A 6,505-nucleotide genomic window follows, 5' to 3' on the forward strand; every position below is an offset into this window, starting at 1 on the left:
ATTTTAAGTGTATGCATGTGTGTGTGTGTGTTATAAGAGTTCCAGAGATGGGGAACACGCAGCTTCGAGATCATATGTGACCCTCTAGGTCCTCAAGTGTGGCCCTTTGACTGAATCCATACTTCGCAGAACAAATCCCCTTAATAAAAGGATTTGTTCTGTATAACTTGGACTCAGTCAAAAGGCCATACCCAAGAACTTAGAAGGCCACATGTGGCCTTGGGGTCACAGGTTCCCCACCCCTGGCATAAGACCAATGTAACACTTTGTTTTAATTAAGTGCATATTTGTTATAAGGGCTCCCCCCCACCCCCACCTGTGGGAGATGGGAGACTGAGAAAATAGGTTTTTGTTGAATAAAAAGAGAAAATTTAGTTTAATAATGATAACTAGCATTAATATATTGCCTTAAAGTTTGCAGAGCACTGCACATATTTATCTCTTTTGATCCTCACAACAACCCTGTTAAGTAGGGATTATTATCATCCCCATTTTACAGATGAAGAAACTGGGGCACAGACTGGTTAAATGATTTGTCCAGGGTTACTTGGCTTGTAAGTATATGAGGCAGAATTTGAACTCAGATCCATCAGACTCCAAGCCCAGTACCTTATCCACTGTGCTGCCTCACCACCTGAAATTTGAAAAAAAAAAAATTCAAAATGAGGCTGATCCAGTGGTCTGTTTCTCCTTCTAAAAAAAGAGCTTTGGCTATATAGATTTCTTCCAACTTTGAGGTTCTATTAATTTGCTATTTAAACTCAGGAAAAAGTGCTTTTATAGAAAAGAAAGGAAAACTTTGGAGGGAACATTTATAGGATAGTAAAGAAGAAACAGATAAATTACCTCCAACTACAATCCTAGGCTCGTAGCTTTGGCGTTAGAAGGGATCTTAGAGACCATCTAGTTAACCCCTTCATTTTACAATTCTGGAAATTGAAGCATAGAGATTAGGGGTTTGCCTAAGGTTACATAGTTTGTGAGCTAGCAGCAGAACCAGAATTTGGACCTATATCTTTTATCTCCAGATCTAGTGCTCTCATCCATATTTATGGCTACATGATTTTAGGTGACTTTATTTTAGTTGATTAAAGAGTTGTTTAGTACTTTTGTAATTCCTTGGTGTGTAACTACCTCCATTGACATTGATCACAATGCCTCTATGGGCTTCCACAGTTATTTTGGCCAAGAAATCCGTTACCTTGTAACTAAGTCTATGATAGGTCTGTTTGCAATTAGCTTTGTTGGTCCTCAGACTGCCTATCATTGGACCATCTTTGAAGTTGATCCAACCCTTAGCACTTACCAGGCTAATGGTCAGTAACCCAGGGTCCACTTCTTGCCAGGATGAGGAATCCTAGAAGGACCCTTTTGAGGAACTGAAAAAAAAATAGAGAATTAATAAATATAGGAAAGGGTTGTTTAAATTACATCTAGACTTGCAGGGTCAAACAAATGCTCTGCTTGGAAATTTCTGTGGCTATGTTTTTTATGTGAGCAGACTGAAACTTCTACTAAGAGCAATTCTTGGATTCAATTTCATCTTTCTTGTTAGTTAACAGACAAGTTATTTGCAAAGATAAACAGTGGATTATATCAGTGCTAGTCATAATTTAAAAATCTGAAACACTTATTTCTGTCAACCTGGTGGATCCAGTACACCTGCAAAGACCCTCTGATCCTTGTAGCACTAGCTTTGCATTTCTGTTGTTGTTGTTGTTTTCCCCCAGCAGCAGGAAGGACTTGAAATTCTTGATTGAGTCTGCCTTGGATTCTCCAGCCTGGAGCCAATTTCAGGGATTGTTGATTTTATGGAAAGAGCCCTGAATCTGGAGTCAGATAGAATAGGTTCAAATCTTCGTTCTCCTACTTAGTACTTGTATGATCTCAGCCAAGTCACTGAACCTTTCTGTATCTCAGTTTCCTGACCTATAAAATGAATGGGTTCAATAAGTTCCCTTCTACTTGTTTTTCTCTGCCAAGAAGAATTATCTTTGGACTGGAAAGGACAGAAGAAAAAATTGTTAATAAAGAGATAAAACTCAATGTAAGTAGGGAGATAAAATAGTAGCAACACTTGATAAGTTCAAATCATCAGACCTAGAAAAACAACAATGACAACAACAACAACAACAGTATCTGAGGATACCAAAAGGCCTGGCAGATATAATTGCCGATTTACTCTTAGTGAACAATAGTGGAGAATTGTAGAAATGATGCAAAGTTGGAGAAGGGCAAATGTCTAAATTTTCAAAAAAAAGGAGAAGAAAAGTAGAATCTGCAAAATCTCAGTCAAGAAGTTTGATCCTTGGCAAAATTCTAGAATATAGTGGTTTTTTTATTTTAATTTTTTTCATTCTGAATTTAAACACCAAAAAAAGAGCATTTCCATACACATAGTAGAAAGTAAAAAGAGGATTCTATAGAAAACCATGAGTCTCTACTTCAGACAGTTTGCTGTTTTAAAAAAAGTATTTTATTTCAAGACTGTCCTGCTTATCTGTGCTTCTTTCTGAATTTCCTTTTGTTCTCCTGCGTCCATTTTGAAAACATTACAGAGGCCTTTTTTTTTTTTTTGAGCATCACTAGTGCTAATTCTCCTTTCTCTCTAATAGCCCGGTCCCCATAAATCTTGAATATGAAAGGAAAAAATAATCCTTGTATCAGATAAGCATGGTCAAGCGAAATGAATCCATGCAATGGCCATGTCCCAATTTATGTTTCTGCATCTTGTGTCTATTATCTCTCTGTCAGGAAGTGAGTAATATGCTTCATCACAGGTCCTCTGGAGAAATGGTTGGCCTTTGTTCTGAACAGAGTTCTCAAGCCTTTCAAAGTTGTTTGTCTTTATAATATTGTTCTTGTGTAAATTTGCTTCCTAATTCTGCTTTGTTGCACATTATTTTAGGTTATGCTACCCAGAATTCTCTGATGCTGTCTTTTTCGTCATTTTGTACCATCTAATGATATTTTATTACATTCATATATCAGAATTTGTTCAGTCATTCTCTAGTCATCTAAACGTCAATCTAAGATACTCACTTCGATTCTAGTTCTTTTCTTTTTTTGCCTTTAAATTCCCTATTCAGGATAAGGAAGTTTATTTTGCTTGTGACTATTCCCTTTCCAGTGTTAACCTCACTTTTATCTCCCCTTCCAATACCTTCTTGTTTTCTGATGTATTTCTGAAGAGGTCTAGAGGTTTTGGGGTGCTCCTACATGCACAGAGGCACCCCAAGATCGCGGCGCTGAGCCCTGCCTGAAAGAAATCAACCCAAATCTTCTTCCAGCCAGAGAAATAGTTTATTAGAGATAAACTCCCAAGGAACCCAAACATCAGTAACGCCTGTAGGGACAAGTGGGCATGAGAGTCTCAGCCTTTTGGGCATGAGAAATTCTCAGCCTCTAAATGGGGGCTCGAGTGGATAAATCACATATAAGCCAGGTGACACCCATAAGGATGAGCAGGCATGAGAGTCTCAGCCTTTGGGTGTGAGAAATTCTCAGCATCTTAATAGAGACAAGATGGACCTTATATGCAGAAAGACTGTGGGAGGGATTTAGGAGTGGCCAAGTAGTTTGGGGTGATGGGAGGAAGGGCCTAAGGAGATCTGGATGGGAGTGGCTAGTAAGCTGGGGTGAACAGAGCTCCTGGGACCTGGACCTCATGGAGCCTAGCTAGGATTAAGGGTGGGAAATGGCCAGGGGCCATAGGGAGGTAAAACAATGGAGGGGAGATTGGGTGTAGCCACAATGAAAGGCTAGTTGATGGGATTATAGCCTTAGGGGAATGCCAGAGATTTGGCCATGTGGGAAAGTCCAGGGTTTTTCCTTTCTGGGGCCCAGATTCCAACCCCATCATTCCCATCTTATGTACACTAAAGTAACTTTGGGTGGCTGGAGGAAGGGGGGAGGTGGTTGGGAGGTGGTGAGAATTCCCTTTGGAAGGTCTGAGAGATTAAACAGACAATGGGAATAAATAATAAAGGTAGAAGTTTGCTTTCAAAGGGAGATAAAGAGAGTAGATAAGGTAAGGGTTTTCAACAAATGGGAGCCAAATTCCTTTTGGGGAAAAGGGGCAAAGGGAAAAGGGGCAAAGGTCTCAGCTTCTGAAACTGAATGAAACCCCGTCATTTCTACACTGAGATCTCTCTCTCTCTTTCTCTCTCTCTCTCTTTCTGTGTGTGTGTAATCTTTGTACATTTCAGATGAGCAAGATTCATCTGATGGCTTCTCCTACTTCTTCCTCTTTGATGCTATACTCTTCTCATGCATTCCAATTATGAAAAATAGCAAGTTTCATTCCCTTCTTTCTGAATTAATGTATTCCTCCTGTACCAGTTCTTTTTCTTTTTCCTCTTTGAAACCCCAGAACAGAACTAATCCACCCTTTTCCTTATGTAAGTCCCTCAGTACCCTTTGAAGACATTGAGATTCTAAAGAGACACTTGTTTCTTCTCTTCCATTAGAATATTAGCATTATGTCATCCTAAAAGCCCTTCTTATTGCTCAAATACATTTATCTTTTAAAGTTTCTCTTAACTCTTATGTGTATTATATGAAAGGATAGAAGGTTAGCACTCTCCTTGAGAAGGATGGAAGAGGTCCTAGTGGGCTAAGGTATTGCCACTTACTCTGTGACCTGTAACCATGTAACTCATACCTACGTTTCAAAGTTTCTATTCAGCTCTGGAATTTTCATCAGTAATGCTTGTAAATCTTCTTTTCCATTAAAGGTCTATTTCCCTCCCTATAGGGTTACATCAAACTCTTCAGGGTAAGTCATTCTTTGTAGGAAGATTATACATTTGCCTTTTAGAATATTGTGCTATATTCCAAGATTTTCCCCTTATTTTTAATAGAAGCTGCTAATTCTTGTGTGATACTGATTGGTTGCTTGGTACTTGAACTGCTTCTTTCTGTATGCTTGCAGAATTTTTTCCATTGATGTTAGAGCACTAGATTTTGGATATGATATTCCTGGAACTTTTCTTTTTTTTTTCTTTTTTTTTTAAGGACATGATTGATGTATTATTTCTATCTGTACTTTGTCCTCTTATTCTAATAGTTAGAGGTAGTTTTCATTCATGATTTCTTGAAATATAGGGCCTAAGATTTTTTAAAGCTGTAGTTTTAAGGGAGGCTAATGGTTCTTGAATTATCTTTCTTTGACCTATTTTCCAGATTTTTTTATATCACATACCAATTAATCAATAATGTTAGATATCAATACAGTCAATTAATATCAATCAAATATCAATATAAGCAATTATATCAAAATATGGCAATCTTTTGAGTTTGTTCTGGTATTCCTTGCTGTTTCATGGAGTCATTAATTTCTATTTTAGTTTTCAGGCACTGTTATTGTCTGTCTTTGGTTGTACTAAGAAGTTACACTGAGCTGGCAATGATATTATATGTGTGTGAACTTCAGGGTATTGCTGGAATAGGTATGTAGGAGCCAGGCAGAAGCCCTGCTTCTTGTTCAGGTGGCCATCATGGCTAGAAGTCTACTATGTATCATTACTATTATTATTTTTGGAGGCAATCAGGATTAGACTTACCCGGGGTCACACAGCTAGTAGGTGTCGGAGGCCAGATTTGAACTCAGGTCCTCCTGACTCCAGGACCTGTGCTCTATCACTATAGCTGCCCTATAGTTAGCCACTCATTTTTTTTTTCTTAAAATACACTGTTTGTGACAAAGTCTTGGAATTATTTGCCAGCTCCTTACAGAGTGATAATGGCCTTGCTTTTGTTTCACAGATAACCCAGGGTGTGGCAAAGACACTTAAAATCACTTACCATCTCCATTCAGCCTGGAATCCCAAATCCTCTGGTAAAGTAGAGAAAATGAATCATACCCTTAAGTGAATCCTTACTAAACTCTGCTAGAAACCTGAGAAGATTGGATTAAGAATCTCCCAATTGGGCTACTCAGAGTCCATATCACACTTTGGGAAAATATCAAGCTTAGCCCCTTTGAGCTTTTGTATGGGAGGCCTTTCCTAACCTCTGATATCCTTGTAGGCACAGAACAGCATCTGATCACTCAATCTGCAACTCAGTTAGGAGCTGTCAGGAATGCCCTAGCAGAATATGCTGACAAGCATCTTCCAAAACCTTTTGGCTGTAAAAAGGAGCTTCCTGCCCCAGTACACCCTGGAGATTGAGTCTATTTAAAGTCATGGAAAACCCAAAAGGGAGAACAATTAGATGTCAATTGGAAGGGACCCTACCGAGTCATACTCACCACCCCTACAGCAATAAAACTGGAGGGCCTCCCTAGCTGGACTCGTAATTCTAGGATTAAACCAGCGTCATCTCTCGGTCCCTCCCTAGAGACTCCAGAATATACCTGTGAGCCCTTGGAGGATCTGAAGCTGTTGTTTAGAAAGGCCACTGGCCCTCTCCAGCCGACAGGTGGAAAAAAGAAGAGAAATTATAATTTTTTTTTTTCTTTCTTCTTCCTCTCTGTACTCCTTTTGTAACATTCTTGCCTTCT

At 38.9% G+C, this 6,505-nt stretch overlaps 1 pseudogene; it reads left to right on the top strand.

Annotated features, from left to right (window-relative positions):
- Positions 1–4,551: 4,551 nt before the first annotated feature.
- On the top strand, positions 4,552–4,660 carry LOC114033948 (annotated as a pseudogene).
- Positions 4,661–6,505: the final 1,845 nt, after the last annotated feature.

The sequence above is a fragment of the Vombatus ursinus genome, unplaced genomic scaffold (assembly GCF_900497805.2).
Source record: "Vombatus ursinus unplaced genomic scaffold, bare-nosed wombat genome assembly UNPS02007612.1, whole genome shotgun sequence".
In the NCBI taxonomy this organism is placed as follows: domain Eukaryota; kingdom Metazoa; phylum Chordata; class Mammalia; order Diprotodontia; family Vombatidae; genus Vombatus; species Vombatus ursinus.